Source organism: Branchiostoma lanceolatum, chromosome 8, assembly GCF_035083965.1.
Source record: "Branchiostoma lanceolatum isolate klBraLanc5 chromosome 8, klBraLanc5.hap2, whole genome shotgun sequence".
Classification (NCBI taxonomy): Eukaryota; Metazoa; Chordata; class Leptocardii; order Amphioxiformes; family Branchiostomatidae; genus Branchiostoma; species Branchiostoma lanceolatum.
Window position 1 is genome coordinate 19,675,154 of NC_089729.1, and position 17,399 is coordinate 19,692,552.

Here is a 17,399-nt window from a genome sequence, read left to right on the forward strand (position 1 = left end):
AAACAGTGCTTGACACAAACGTGTCCGCCATTCGACGGCTGCTAAAACAACACATGAAGGACACTCCAGCACCCTGACCGACTGCATCTGTTGCAAACGTGGCCGTGGAGCAAGCAGAACACAGGTGCACAGAGAGGGTCTCCGATGCCATGCGTTAAAAAATCACTTATTGCCATGCGCCTACGTTACATCACTACAGGACGCCATCCATGGCAATCTGAAAAGGTGCAAGACATCAAAGTAAGAAAATGTTATAGTTTTTTTCAACATAACACATAGATTGCGAAACTGGTCTTATTAAGTTGACTGTGAAGTTCTAATATACTTTTCTCTTACAGCAACCTAGCCTGGCATGACGGAAACATCCAAAGAAATGAGATCTGGGTTAAAGTTGGAAGGGACCATGGATGGGAGTCCTTTAAACTGACCTTCCAAGTGCTGAACAAGGAGCGCCCGAACTCCCGAAGAAGAAACAACTATTTTCTGCATATTCAACGCTAAGGACAACAGGGAAAACAGAGATCAGAGCTCTGCAAGACTCAAAGCGGAGGTAACTTATATAATATTGCATTCTTTGTCCGGTAGAAACACATTAATCATGTAAGCATCATGTTAAATTACTTCCAAATCAACATGATTCAAATCTACATTGCAGGTGCAAAGATGAAGAGCAGTTCACTATCAGGATTTTTGATGATAACAACACATATCGACCTAACAAAAACGTGGAGAAAACGCTGGATGTACCGATGTCAACTGAATTCGTTCGTGCGGCCGTCCGTAGCACCTAGAAACGTCCACAGGATCTGGACGGAGGCCAGAAGTTTGACCACAAAGCCCTCTCCGTCAGTAGTGCCGTACTTGCTTAGTTTTGGCCACCATTCTGAATGGCGACTATGTAAAGAAGTTAACGTCTTCCTCACCTGATGGTAATAAAGGGCAGTGCGGTTTATGAATGTATAATCATCTAACTGGTGGACCGGTAGGCTCAGGACACGATGATAACTTCTGCATGTATGATACATTTAGTTCTTTTCATTTAGTCACAGTTTTGAATTTTGGTTGAACACCCAGTATTATAGTCTCTGCAGTTGACTAAACAATGTACGTAACACCAGGTCAACGTTGACTATTTAAACACAACACGTAATTTCTTTTATGAATATAATCAATACTGAACAAAGGATTAAACGCCCATACGAAAAAAATATTTACAGAGGTTCAAGAGAGTAAAAACTAAGGAGAAGAACCATCAACTGTGTAAAGAAAATGTTGATCTCAATCGTGAAAATATGACATAGAAATGACAAGATGGAGAAGCAAGGCGGTGCCAAATGACAGCTGAGACAAAAGGTCAGCAAACTTGAATTAGAAGAAGTCAGAAGGGAGGTAGAAATGCTTGAAGGGAACAGTGCAATAACAACATGGGCGGATGAAAGGTACACTGACGATGTGAAGATACTTTACATGGAACTCATGACTTTGGGTGTTTCTACCCACAAATTTGGAACCAGTGATCGTGAAGTTTGTTGATCGCTTGACTGGAAGGGAGATGTCTCCCTGGGTGGCCTTAATCACGGAGAAGTGAGCAAACATGAGCATTGCTGGTATTGAGAACGTTGTTGGGATCATCATTGACAACGATACTTACCTATTGATAGTGAAATACCTTGATTTCAGTAATGACCATTGATGCCTTTTTTTTTAGATTCTACAGACCTACTCGATTATGATTTGATTTATATTTGCCCAAGATTGTTTTACTTATACTTGGTACGATTCATCTGAGTGCCTGTGTCTAGAAATGCAGTAAATTTCATAAATAATGATAAAAGTCCTTAGTTCTGCTGACTACATCAAGTACAACAAAAATTTGATTCCGCAATTTAATCCATGATTATACAAGATGTCATCCAAAGGTTTTGAAATGTGCAGCTTTTCACAACAATTCTTGTCTGCAGAAAACCCACTGTTGAAGCAGGTGAAATGTTGCAAAAAATTAGCTTTTAACTCCAACACAATTGGTGAATTCAAAGATAAAATGACTGTTAAGCAGGCTTAATCAGCAGCATCCCTCCTTACGTCCTTCGATCTCATGTTGACTTCTCAAAGGTAACACAAAGGGGACTAAATTCAATGACTTCTTCTCGAGACCAAAAGGAACCAACATCAACTAGCAGATCAAAGTCTATGAAAGTCCGTCCATAATCCGTCCTGAATCCATCAATACGTAAAGTATTTTACAACAAAACAGAATCGACAAAGAGAACATAAGATAGAAGCGAAATAAAAACTCAAGCTGAATGGATCAACCACGGTCTTACCGTGACGTTTCGAGCTCTTATCCCGGTAGCGGAACTGTAACCTGCCGTTTGTAATGTCCTGCATCGTTCGTTTCACCTGATCTGTCTTTTGAAGTTGAGCGAACAGAGGGAAGTTTTAGAAGAGCAACAGACCAATATCCTCCGCACATATAAAGTCACCATATCTGGGTGTGTCGACACTGTGAGGTTGTTTTACTTCTCGTATTTCCAGAACCTGAAACGGACAGGATTTGGAACACACAACGTTGATGAAACTGACAGAACCGTTTACTAACAAAGAGCGATGAGTGTGAAGAAAAACGTAAGCATGTTGGCGTTTGTCTGCATGATATTCGCCAATGCTTTCGTCATTTTAGCAGGTAAGCTTATAATGTTTTGTGAAAGGTGCAGCAATATTTGTACAGCTACATTGTGAAAAGTACTAGCCAGAGTTGGAGATATATGTACTTCTTGTTATAAAACATATTATGACCATATCTTTAGCAATTATATCACAGACACACACAAACCGATAACTAAGATTCAGAGCAGCATTGTTCTGCCAACACTGTACCATTTGCTATCTATCAAGACCAACACGGATTGTGTTTTTTCATCTCTGCCAAGATTAATTTCAAAGTAATCTCAATGATCCAAACGTTTGAGACGTAATCTGTTGAATTTTGACTGGTAGGTCATTGCTACAAGAAAGTCTGCATTTCTTACTGTGCTTAAAGCATTGCTATCGAAACTTCGTCAGATTCCAACATGCTTTTGTTGTATGAAGATATCTCTTTGCTAATCGTACTGACTTAATTAAATTATTTTTCCTTTAAGGTTTCAATTCAAAATATAAACCATCTGAGGCAGCAGTACAGGCGACAACAACCTACACATTCGTGGGAAGGCCGCAGTTAACCAGCTCTCCCATTCGAGATCAAGACGCTATACAGTCTAAGACTGAACTGCCGATTCAAATCAAGGATAAGCCAGGTTGACCTTTCGTTTATTCAGTCCTTTTTCTATAGCCCTTCACTCAGGCAAGGTATCGTCACTGCCACAGACGTGTGATTTGTTTGAATATCCCTTCTCCATACATGGTAACATTTATGTTGCTCATATCTACTTGCTAATCGTTCTTTCTTACGGGTTTAGGATCATCTATATCAGAACATTCCACTACCACATTTACCAACATGCTACAGTTCAGCAGCCCCCTCTATCTGGATCAAAGCGCTCAACAGTCTAGTGCCGATCCACGGATGAAGACCAAGGATAAAACCGGTTGCTATTTTGTATTATTGTATAGATGAATATATATTGTTATGTAAGACTGATTCAGTTTGCAGGATAAGTGGTTTCCCATTTACGAATTCGGGAAATTTTGCAAAATTTTCATACTGCGCCGTCACTAAAATATCAATCGAAGATCTGTTTCTTATTCGAACTGATATTGATTATTAGGTTTCGTTATCGTTTAGATATTGTATCCATTCGGTATTGTCATTGTTCAGCATGTGTAGATTGATTCAATTTAGTAAAATTTGGTTTGTCACACCATCTTTGCATTACAATCTACTTCCCGAAAATAGCTTACAGCAATACCACTTCCCAAACACAGGAAATGAAAGCCGTGGGTACATCAGCTTGGGTTGCTGGAAGGACACTGAAGACCGCGCCATTCCGATACTCGAGGGGACTGATCCACGCCTGGATAGGGTCTACCTGGCGGAGTTCCTGAACATAGGGTACCAGGGCCGTCAAAATGCCATTAACAAGTGTTACCAGGTGGCACTATGTCGTGGTTTCACGGTGTTTGCTCTACAGGATGGAGGCCAATGTTTTGGGTCTGCTGACGGCCACAACACCTACAACAAGTACGGACCCTCCACACGCTGTGACCCGGACGGTGAAGGCGGAGGCTGGGCAAATAATGTCTACCAGATTATAGGTATATTTACCGTACCTACCAAAATTGCATTCTTGTCGTTAGCACATGATTAATTGTGACCACCCTTTCTCATCAATAAAATTATATCTTCATTACTTGCTATTTGTAATTAAAGAGAACGCCTGTGGAACCGACGGTAGTATCATACGTATCCTCAAACTGTAGATACAATCTTTAATTGGTTACATTTACAAGCTTGAATTCCAAGAATATCTTATCTTTATCTATTGTAGACATGGCTCAAGGCATAATGTCGATATTTGCGGTGTAGGCATATCCAATAGTTTCGTACCACAAATTAAATTTCTATGGCCATGCACGTTTTTAATTCTTTACGTTATGACATGATGCATGTTCCTAACCCGGAAACGTAATACTGGTTATATTAATTTATCAGAATCAGGTGACATTCCGGAGGGAAATGGAGAATCCTACCGAGGAACAGTCTCTGTGACTAAACTAGGTAAGACGTGTCAGCGGTGGGACAGTCAGACACCCCATGAACACACCAGGACGCCTGCTGCCTTCCCAACATCTGGACTGGAGCAGAACTATTGCCGGAATCCGGACGGCGAACCTCGACCGTGGTGCTACACCATGGATCCTGACAAGAGATGGGAGTTTTGTGACGTGCCAGTTTGCGGGGATTAGGTCTACAAGTTTTGGATGAGAACCAATATTTTAACTTAGGCTACAGCATAAATGGATGGCATCCTCTGCAAACTAAAACGTAGCGCGCGCGGGAGAAAAAAGTTTTAAGTGTAGTGTCAAACATGTAAATAAATACAAACGTGCTCTTCATAGGTGGTGAACAGATGGCAAGAGATATTACAAAATAATTATATGTGTAGCCGCATACTTAAAAGAGATGACTACAAACACGACAGTGAAGAATCCTTTACTTTCTCACGTCTGCATGGGAGTTTATGACAATGTTCCAATTTCCTTTTTTTTTATCTTCTATTTTCTTTTTAAATTTGGAATGAGCCTAGAAAGTCTACTGGTCTTTTTTGGTTGTAAGAAAAAAAAATAGCTTAACCTTTGTTCACATGAAGGTTTTGAACTCATTGTTAAATAGTTTCAAAGGAAGTAAGCATTGCAAGAAAAGTATATCTCTACAGAAAATAAGTAGCGTGCGTAGTTTGGCGGTAAGCGACTTAGTCTTTTGACAATGAGTATTTGAGATTGCCGCTCATCAGATATGCACTCTATTTGAAATGGGTGCAGTACTGTTTAGCCGTGGTCCACTGTCCATTGTACTTGTCGAAAAGAGTGAGGGGAATCTCCAGGATAATTGAACTTACAGAAGTACTGTACATAGCGCCTGTCTTCTCAGTCATGACTATAGAATATCAGCTCTTTGTGATCAGTGAGCTGAACTGGTTCAAGATCACTATCACCTCACAAATCTTTAACACTTGCAAATCGTAGTGTGAATTATGATCTTCACATGTTTGCTTTGCTATATACCTTTTCAATTTAGCACATAATCCAATGCTTGTATATTGAAGTGTCTATTTCATCACTTTGCTGGGTTTTGACCCTTTTTATGTCAGAATAGCAACATTGTATTGTTGACTGTTCTGTTCATTGGTATTATCGTAATGGTTTCTGGAGAATTTGCATGAGATTTGCAGTGTCGATTTCAGTGTGACAATTAACTTGATACTATGTTATTTTGTATTCTCTAAGCAGAGGTGCGGGGCGGTTGGTTCATGCCCTCTCTTTGTTCATTTTAGTCGGGCTTTCTAATTTGTCAGGGTTAACACCCTTCTTAGCATGCCAAAATGGTTATACCTACCGTTTTCTAGCCCTGCTAATCACATCGGCCAATTCGTTTTTCAGCGTGCAACCCCCTGTTTCTCCCAAGACTTATTTTGCGAGAGAGGAATAGCTTTAGAGAACTATATCGCTCTGTATTTTCTGATACCGTGATCTCCCTCTACGCACAGATTCGGCAGATAGTCCCTGACAAACAAGTTTGGGCACGGAGAGGGCTGTCCAATGCCATATGCAGCAGCTGCATTACCAAAGTAAACAGGCTCTCCAAGATTGATGTGGAGTTGGTAACAAGGTGGCAGGAGCTAAGAGGGGAGAAGGAGGTCTTAAAATGTATAGTTGGTTGATCTTAAGTGGTCATTTGGTTAAATCTGTATCAGAATATGCAATTATCAATGACTGTCAATAATCTAAACATGTACCTAAACATTGAGGGAATGTCTTTTGAACAAAAAATCAAGCAAATTATTAATCTTAAGTGCAGTTTCTTTGTTGGAGTTATAAAGCAGGCCAGTTTGCAGATGATAAAGATATACAAGAAATCATTCCTCTATTTTTTACAAGTATGATTGAATTACGACACTGTCGTACGTTTGATGCCGAAACTGATGTGTAATGACAAAACTATGACTAAAAAACTAAAAAGTTTTAAAAGGCAAAGACCTTGATTCTATCTCTATGCTTATCTTGTCTGGTCATAAGGTACAAAATGTTAAATCTTTGACAGAATATGTAAATAAATGTTCAGGAACATCATTTTGATTCATTTTTTTTGCGGTATAATATCATACACAAGACCATAGACAAGTAAATTGCGCTGTAACTGCATTTATTTTCAAAGTAGTTATAATGTTAGTAGCCGGAAAAACTAGTAATGAGTGAATAGTTTGTTTGCAGTGGAGAGGTCACCGCAAAATTAAAACCACCACGAAACTTTCTGCATTTACAGTACGTATATCCTATCTGATATGGATAAAGATATCAACCCCACCCCTTTACACCCAAAGTTCACACCCCTTCTCCTTTTAGATAGTATAAATTCCCTTGGTGTATTCAAGGAGGGAAATATAATCATATTAAACCAAAACAATGGCATTCAAATTCCAACATTCATTATTTTCTCGCAGCAACTGATTCCCCGTTCATAGTTTGATCTCCATTTGATACACTTGTCATATAAAGATACGTCCCCAAGAAAAACATATCAAAACTGATATAGCAGCTCAAAGAATTGATGCAAGTAGATGACATCTCAAACTACCCTAACTAGAAGCTACAACAAAAATGAAATATATAACATGAGAAATGTTTCGTCTTACAAATGTAGATAGTTTTTCCATCTACAAGCAAAATCTGTAAAATAAACAAGTCACAAAATAGAACAAGCCTGGCAAAAGCACATACTTGGCTCAATATGTTACAAAAGTATACCGTTTTTGTTGTGCCCTTTTCTTATAATGCAGCCATACAAAATAATCAACCTATTCTGGTTACAATGATTAAATACTATGGTATTTATGTCATGGACAAATGTGTATCTATCTTTTTTTTAGCTATTCCGCTAACTACAAGACTTCACCTCTCTCATTGCCGCTCGGTGTAAACACACTGGCACCCCAAGCACTTACACAGTTGCACCTAAAATCTTTGATTGACTTTCAAATATTTTTGACTGGTGTCAAGAAATTCCAAATACATGGAAACTGTATAGAACACAAGCTGAAAAGATATTTGCTGACTATAAAATAATAATCATCAACGTCAATCTACTACTATCAGTTACAGTGACATACATTTAAAGTGAAAGTCAAAGATACTTCTACCATTCCGGACGTTTGTTCAAAAGCTAAAACCAGAAAAAAACTAATCTGCCAACACTTAGGGTGTCAGACTTCCTTCCTTATCAAATATATCTTTGTTCAAAGAGAAAGACAGTACAAAAATATGTGTATCTCTAATACTTCTCCACTTGTGTCTAGACTTTTATAAATAAGTTTATTGCAAGTTCTTGCCCGAAGGCTAATTTCAAATAAGGCCACACCAACTTGATTTTATGGATGACATCCTCTGGAGACCCCAAAACTAATGCGCGCGGGCGAAAAAAAGAAAAAGTCAGCCAAAAAAAATGCTGCTAAACCAGGACTACTTGTACAAAGCTGGTATTGCGAATTGAACCACAGAACACAGTTTATTTGTAGGAGGTACATGTAGGTTGTCTTGTTCATCATAGCAGACTCAGCGCAAGTGATCGATTTTTAATATATTGACAAGAACGACCAAAGAAGTAACATACTATTAGAAGGTATTTGGCTCTAAGGACTGTGGATGATATATGACTGTGATGAGAATACTAATATACACCCATAAGGGCAATTTCAACATACATGGCATGGTTTACGCTCACAAATCCCTTTGCCAATCCCTCAATTCCTCTCCCATGTCTCTCATTGTTGTAAAAGAAACGTGTGAGAGTCACTCTGAATAGGTCGTGTTTGAAATTGTTTGGGCGATACTCGCTGGCCATCGCGATCCTCTCGTACAACTGTGCAAACGCCAAATCCCCCTAGCCAACATCGATGGCATACCAATCCACATACGCCCCCAGTTTCCCGACAAGCCGGCACAATGCTAGCTTTTTGCGGCAATCTAAGTCGGCAAGTTCCGGAGTTCCGTGTAGCCTTGGAGGAGGTGTTTTTTTTTTGACAACAGGCGAAAATCAATGCGCGCGCGGATGTCATCCATAAGATTAAGGTGGTGTGGCCTAACATACATAAAAGAACAGGGTACAAAATAGGTATATAAAATCGGCTAAACTAGATTATACAAACGTAATTGTAAAATATCAGTGGTAAAAATATCAGTGGTAAAAAGTAAAAGGACTAGGATATGCTATTGTCATTGGCACAAGCTGTGTAAGAGGAGACTTTTCTTTCATACGCCCTTTTTAATAGGCCATGTTGACAACCTGCAAATTGCTATTTCTCCTCCTACTTAAGTGTATGTCAAAAACTGGGATGGGAAATGCTCTCCAGCTAACAACATATTCGCTGTTTACTCTTGTTTTACAAAATAGTAAATGGCCTAACACGGAGAATCGTGTTGATCTGTATGATAATTAGGTAAAGATGAATAGGAAAAAATTTATCATAATATTTAATTTTGAAACATCCTACAGAAAGAACCACTAATGCTTTTCTGCTATAATTTATAAATCACAGGTACAAATATCATACAAAAGCAGCACCATTTCTTTTACGCATGCCTTGATGAAAAGAATTGACCACTGGAAGAGTTTAACATGCCCGTGACTGTTATCTTTTTATCCACGGTGATAATCATGGGGACTGTTACTAACTTGCGCCACCGGGGGCAAGTGCTAGTGAAATAATGCATGGAAAACTGGAAGCACTAGAACCTGTCAATATTGAAGGTAATTTTCGCCGATCACTTTAAATTTCTGACTTCTCTCAGTCTCTGAATTAACCTTTACCATAGTGCTGTAAAGGACGCTTGATAGTGTCATGCAGCAGGAAGACGTTTAAAACACATAGACGTTGGCGCAGACTGTAGTGGCGGTTGAATGGTGCGTATACTAACAATACATTGTAAGGCTATCTAGTCTGCTATTGATATTTGTATATACAAGGAGGTTTTATACAGATCGAGAAACAGTTATCTTTAAAAAGCCCTACAAGCTGTAAAATCGCTCTGTCGCAAGGAGGGAGCATCTGTGGAGGGGCCTACGCCGCATGAAGTAAGGGGGTCGGGGTTCTGAGCTGAGGGAGAGGGGTACCTGTTGGTTACAGCTCGGGGACAGCTGGACAAGTTTGGACGAGACAGATCTAGACCTGATGACAGCGTCGAGGGAAGGTAAGTCCTGCATCTCCAAGCAGAATACCGCTGGCAAGGCAGTATCCATGGTAACGAATGGATGTTGTTCTGTCCCATTGATACTACATCCCATTTCGGACTAGACGCAGCTATGTACAACTCTGTTTACTACAAGAGACGCAGAACGAGCTGTCAATCAGTGAGAAGGAGACAGCAAAGTTGCACACAGAGCTCAAGAACATCGGTCTGAAACTCGAAGAGAGGGAGAAGAGAACAAGGATTTGAAGAAAAAGTGCTCATCTCTAAAAATGAAAAGAGAGATCTTCAAAGTCATTGCCACCGGTAACCGTAAAAATTCTCCCGAGGATGACAGCACGCGCACGCGTACGGCCAAACGGTCGGGGGAGCCGCTACCAGCACTCTACTACACCACCGCCAGCAGGCAGACTACCTGGGAGAAGCTGAGTTGAGGCGGACACGGCGGCAGAGAGACAGATGGGGGCGGCGACGAAAACTGCATACTACCAGCCTGGCTAGGCCTAGGATATGTTGCTAATAGGATAGTTTCAAATTTCAATTTAAAATGTCTTATAATTACGATTTACGTATGGGTTCACAGTGTCATATATCTGTCAGATTTAAAAACTGGCAAGGTATTACCTAGGATGGAAGCTGACTTTCATTACCTGCATCTTACAACAGGCAGTTTGGCAAGTAGTATCAGTACATTGATAAGGGGAAGCTTTCCTAATACATGACGTTGGTTATATGAAAAAAATCATATATTGAAAGATATGTCATTACCATATTCCCACAAACATGACGTTGGTTATATGAAAAAAATCATATATTGAAAGATATGTCATTACCATATTCCCACAAACTTTCTAGGAAATCCCATAATACAACAATACTCATATAATGACAAATATGTCATATAAGAATAATCCAATATACATTACGCAAAACTGCATAGAAATGAGATTCTGCTCTTTAGTCGTTAAAGTGGGATTTCATTGATCCATCCCATGATTCAGTGTATGTAAGCAACACATTTCCACAGTTCATGGATTAAAGTATCAAACTGTAAAAAAATTGTTGACAATAGACTGCTAGAATCGGTGCTGTATCCCCTCCCCGTTTGAGACTTGTCCGTGTAGAACTGAAGCGTGGAGACTAATTGTGATAAGTTGTTGTCCATGCAAAATGAGGCATCTTTTACCATTCAATTAATATAATAAAAAAGAAAGCTGTCTCCTTAAACTGTTTTTTTGTTGTTGTCAAAAGAATGGCAATGAGATTCTTGGTTATCAGTAAAACAGTCGTTCGCATCAATGTTTGCAGAGATTCGATTTAACTTAGCTATTTCGGCTGTTTATGTAATGTTAGCTATTTCTCCTCTATGAAGTGCTCGCAAAAGGCCATTGAATCCACACTACGACTGGTAGGTTTCGCTATTCGGTAGCGACGAGAGATTTGTTTGTCTGGGTGATCCCCAGGTTACGGCCAGCAAACAGAAGTGCCTAGCACATGACCTATTTTGTTTGAGGCAATAGCAGGGATCACAATCCCAAGTGAGCTGGGAAGCTGTGGAAGCCTACGACCGTGCAACCCCGTACCGTCCACTGGGCCATGCTCTACTCAGCTCGGATAAAACTATACCTGTCGGATAGTACTATGATCCTTTAACACATTCTGTGCACGTCCTACTGCGCAAATGGTAGCTTCTATGACGGTGACAGGCGTGAGAAGCAGGAAGCTACTAGCCGAAACTCCCAAATGTGATAGTAGCCAAAACATTGGATGCTGAAAGCTTCATTATGAGTTGTTTCAGATCTAAAGACATAAGTTATAGACCGAAATGATCGATCTGTAGTCTTTCACGAAATGTTTAGAATGGTCCTGGTGTTATGGGAGACGTTTCTGTTCACAATGAAACCAGTAAATGTCCAGGTATCGAGAAAAAGCTGCAAGGCCTGAGCAGAACAACACAATGACAGGCGTTGAGACCATTGGTGTCGAATATAATCAACCACTTGATTTGATTTGATTTGATTTTATTTGACTCTAGGAAAGTACAGCCAGGACTACCCAACACAATGACAGGCGTTGAGACCATTGGTGTCGAATATAATCAACCACTTGATTTGATTTGATTTTATTTGACTCTAGGAAAGTACAGCCAGGACTACCCAACTAGCCGAAGGCTAACTAGCCGAAGGCTATTACAAAGGGTTAGCCCTGGGAACAGTATATTCAAAGTTCAATACAAGCTTTCACAAGGTGCGCATGCGTCAAACACACACATAGCGGCGGACACTGAACACAAAGTAAAATTACATCGAAGAAACAAAATTAGCAAAAATCATCACAGGACTGAAGCGCATATGGAAAAAAATTGCACAAGACTAAGCTATATATAAATCGTTAACAATGTCAAGCCAAAACTTAGGTTTATATTACATACTAGGTTAGCAGATTATACAACATGTCATCTAATACTTGTGGTAGGTCAGTCAATTATTTACAGAGTATCTGTTGCCGAGTGAGGTACAGAGTTTGTTTTTGAAGGAGCTGACAGTGAGGGATGTGCGGATATTACTGGGAAGAGAGTTCCAGAGTGAGATCGCTCGATTAATGAATGTTCTCTGAGATCTGGTAGTTTTGCACGTTGGAGTAGTCAGGTGTTCACTGTTCATTAGGGGATAGCGGGAGTTGGTATCAGGCGCACGTGTTTGGGGTAGCAAACTCTGGAGATGTGGAGGGCAGCGTCCATTCAAGAGTCTGTAAAGGGTCACAGTTGTGTGGAACTTGCGACGGTACTGGAGTGATGGTAGTGATAGTTCGGTGTAGAGACTTTCGTAGGAAGGATACGGTAGCCCGAAGTGTCCACTGATGATTCTGGTAGTCTGGTATTGGACAGATTCCACAGTCCTTTGGTCGCGTTTGGTAAGACCAGACCAGACAATGTCTGCATACTCGAGGTTTGGCCTTACGATTGTCATGTATAGTCTAAGGAGTAGGTCCTTTGGTATCTTCTTCCTCAGTGCACATAGCAAACCAGAAGATCGTCTAGCCTTTGTAGAGATGATGTCGATATGGTTTGACCAGGAGAGGGTACTTGTGAGAGTAACGCCGAGGTTTTTATGGCTGGTGACAACTTGCAATACGGTTCCACCTAGGGTCACGGGAGGAATCGGTCGTGGAATGACGCGTGTCGTGATGAACATAGCTTTACACTTGTCTATGTTGGCTTCAAGTTTCCATTGAGACAGCCAGGTAGACACAGAGCTCAGGTCTCTGTTCAGTGATGCAACTACATGTTGGATAGAGTGATGGGAGGAGGACAGTGAAGTGTCGTCGGCGAACAAATTTGGTTGGGATTGTATACAGCTAGAGGCAAGGTCGTTGATATAGAGTATGAAAAGCGTTGGTCCGAGGACAGAACCCTGTGGTACGCCGGCTAGGGGAGACTTCCAGTCTAATGCCACTCCCTGGATGACCACTCGTTGGCGTCTCTCGGACAGGTAGCTGGAAAACCAGTTGTGCATGGATCCATTGATTCCATACGCTCTTAGTTTGGATAGCAGTCCTGCGTGCCAGACCTTGTCAAATGCTTTTCGAAGGTCAAGGAACACGCATCCCACTATCTCTCCGCTATCCATGGCTTCAGTCCATTCCTCTATCATTCGAGCCAGCTGTAGCGTAGTGTTGTCAAGAGGTCTGAATCCGCTTTGGTGATCTGTCAGTATTGGATTGACATGTGTAGTTAGACGTTTGTTGACAAGGGTTTCTAGAACCTTTGATACAATGCTAAGTAGGGATATAGGCCTGTAGTTGTTTGTTAGGTGTCGGTTTCCGGCTGTGTGGATGGGGGTAACGTTTGCTTTTTTCCACCCCGAAGGAACTTGTCCAAGGAGGAGGGACTTGTTGTATAGCTGAGTTAGAGGTCCTGATATAGGATCTGCTACTAGGCGTAGGAGCTTGGGAGTGATATTGTCGGGACCACATGACTTTCCGATTTTGAGGGCACCTAGTTGTTGTTGTACCTCATCAACTGACAGCTGAAGTGAGTCAAGAACTGTTCCAGGGATGGCGGTAGGTTGGAATGTTGGGGTTGGGTCGTCTCTGGCAGGAAGATCTGTCTGTTGTATGAAGAAATCGTTCAGGGCATTGGCCTTTTCATCTGGCGTTTCTAATATAACTGACCCGACTTGAAGTGCTGGGATACCCGTTGTTGTCTCGCCCAGTGCAGATTTAGCATACGTAAAGAATCGCCTGGTGTTGCCTCTCTCCACATCGTTGACAAGGTCCTCAATAAATGCTGCCTCGGCCCTTCTTGTTAGGGAGGTCACAAGGTTCCTTTGTTTTTTGTAGGTAGCCCAGGCTACGTCTGTATTTACCCGTTTTGCTTTGGAGTGGAGACGGTGTTTTCGACGGATTGCTTCTCTGACTTGTTTGTTGGAATGTATCCATGGCTTTGCTGTTCTGGTAGTCGAAATGAGTTTGTGGGGGATGTGCTGTTTGCAGATTGCAATGAACATGTTATACCATGAATCCCAGATGTCGTCCATAGAGTCAAAGATATAATTAATGTCCCAAGGTGCGTTTTCGATGTGTTCATGAAGAGCCTCAATATTTGCTTTGTCATATGACCACACGAGTCGTTTTCCGCTGGGCGGGCGTACTTTCAGATTAAGTGCGGTGACTGTTGATTGGTGGTCAGAGTCACCAAGAGGAGCCAATGTGCCCGTCTGGTAACACATTGCTGGATGGGAGGTTGCAATCAGGTCAAGCAGGTTCCCTCCACGGGTCGGTTCATGAAGCAACTGTTCCAGTCCATGGTTTAGGAATATATTTTCTAGCTGCCGGCCTGGGTTGTCAGTCGCGTTGCTGCTTAACCAGTTTCTGTCCTTCGCGTTGAAGTCGCCCAATATGACTTTAACAGCCTGGGCTTGGTTCGTGGCTTGCTGCACTTGATCTTCAAAAAGACCATAGAACGTGTCATCTGAAGATGGCGGACGGTATGAACAGTTGATTAAGAATTTGTTATTGGCTTTTGTTATTTCGCACCAGATGGATTCTACTGCGTCATTTTCTAGATCATTGCGCCTGGCGCAGTACAAGAGATCACTGACATATATCATGACACCACCTCCGTGTCTGTTTCGATCTTTGCGGTACAACATGTATCCTTCCAGCTCCACATCTCTGTCTGCAATGTCGTCACTTAACCAAGTCTCGGTTATGCATATGATAGTAAAATGCATTGAAGACGACCATGCCCTGAGTTCATTTATCTTGGGTAGTAAGCTTCGAGCATTGAGTTGTACTATGGTCAGTAGGTTTTTTGACCGAGAGTTTGAGTTTAATAACAGTTTCGCCATGTCTGACGTGGGATTAGGAGGTAAATTATGGCCTGGAGTTGGAGTTATAGGTTGGGTTTTTACATTGTCTGTTACAGGTCGCAGGGACATGGCGTAAAAACAGAGGACAAGGAGTGAGAACCAGAACATTGTCAGTGGGTAGTTGAACATCTTGTCAGTTACTTAGCGCCCTTCAGCTTCTTTCCTTTCTTCCGTTGGGAGAAGGAAGGAACAGCTTTTTTCCCTGGGATCTTGGGAGATACCCCAGATTTGTCGGAAGGGACCACGGTAGCGGTCACATCCGACGTTTTTTCTGCTTCTTTCTTTACCTTTTTTCCGTTCGACTTTCCGTTTCGTCTAGACACAGTAGATTCAGAGTCGTCGGACTCGCTCTGGCTGGGTGAGAGAGGTCGTTTGGACCCGTTTTCATCGTCTGAGGAGTCATCCGCGCTGGGATCACCCGACTCGCTCAGATTGAGCTGGGGACCCTCTACTGGCGGGGTATCCTCTGTAGTGTCATCAGACATCCACTCGTTGTCCTCTTCATCTGGAAGGGGATGAGACTCAGGCCTTTAACATCCGCCAACAATTTGCATACCAGCCCAGGTCCTCATTTCTCACCCTAATATTCTTCCGGGGTGTTAACAGCCCTTTTTGTTCGATTTACTTTTTAATAGCAAGGAACCTCATTGGTAATAGATATCTGATGGGAGCGGCCAAGATACTGGATACTAGTATAACAGCAGTGCCGCCCGCCCAGCAGGGGGTTCTAGTCTCCCCGAGGGCTCTGGGCGAAGCCCGAGTGGATACTAGAAACCCCAAGGTGGTGGGAATGCTGTTATATCCAGATATCGAGGACATTATACCGTCAAAGATCTAACTTACCCCATTGCATACTTCCCCGAAGCTTCCCTAGTTCACCAGCTTTACCAAATGTTACTTTATTTTGTCCTGAAAGACCAGAAATCTTTTTTGCTTGACATGCTTGACATGACAAACGAGTAACAGCTGTAACACTAGCACATACAAGGCAAGTAAAACATATGGGGAGAGTCACAAATCCTCTGGGCAATTAGAACTCAGAACAGTGGTTGATCAGTCTGAGAATAGGTCACAAGCTTACTATGACCCGGGAAGTTACGAGAAGTTCCCGAACACGCCACGAGCGTTCCGAATTCAAGATCGGTCGCTCGGATTTGACAACGACCGTTCAAAATGGCAACGCCCTTTCTGAGAAATGGCAACGACCGTTCTTACAGGCAACGGCCGTTCACGAAAGGGAAATTTGCGTAGGCGACAGATGCTACGGCCAATGTACATATAGCATGCTTTTGGAAAAAAGATTAAAATTGGTATTTCGGCCTCAGACAAGAAATCAAAAGTAATGGCTACGGCAACCGGTGGTCCAGGCTATTGGCCGTGATTGAGCCCGACCGGACTCGCTGTTCCATTACGTCACGGTTCGAACGAGATAGAACGAGATTCAACGTAATTTGGCCGTACAATGTCCTTGTTTGGACTACGGTACGGCCAAATCTCGTTCTATCTGGTTCGAACCGTGACGTAATGGAACGTCAAGTCCGGTCGGGCCCAATCACGGGAAATAGCCTGAGACCACTGGTTGCCGTAGGCATCGCTTTTGATTTCTTATCTGAGGCCGAAATACCAATTTGAATTTTTTTTCCAAAGGCATGCTATAAGTACATTGGCCGTAGGCGACAGATGCTACGGCCAATGTACATATAGCATGCTTTTGGAAAAAAGATTAAAATTGGTATTTCGGCCTCAGACAAGAAATCAAAAGTAATGGCTACGGCAACCGGTGGTCCCAGGCCATTTGCCGTGATTGGGCCCGACCGGACTCGACGTTCCATTACGTCACGGTTCGAACGAGATAGAACGAGATTCAACGTGATTTGGCCGTACAATGTCCTTGTTTGGATTACGGTACGGCCAAATCTCGTTCTATCTGGTTTGAACCGTGACGTATTGGAACGTCAAGTCCGGTCGGGCCCAATCACGGGAAATAACCTGAGACCACTGGTTGCCGTAGGCATCACTTTGGATTTCTTATCTGAGGCCGAAATACCAATTTGAATTTTTTTTCCAAAGGCATGCTAGAAGTACATTGGCCGTAGGCGACAGATGCTACGGCCAATATGCAATGTA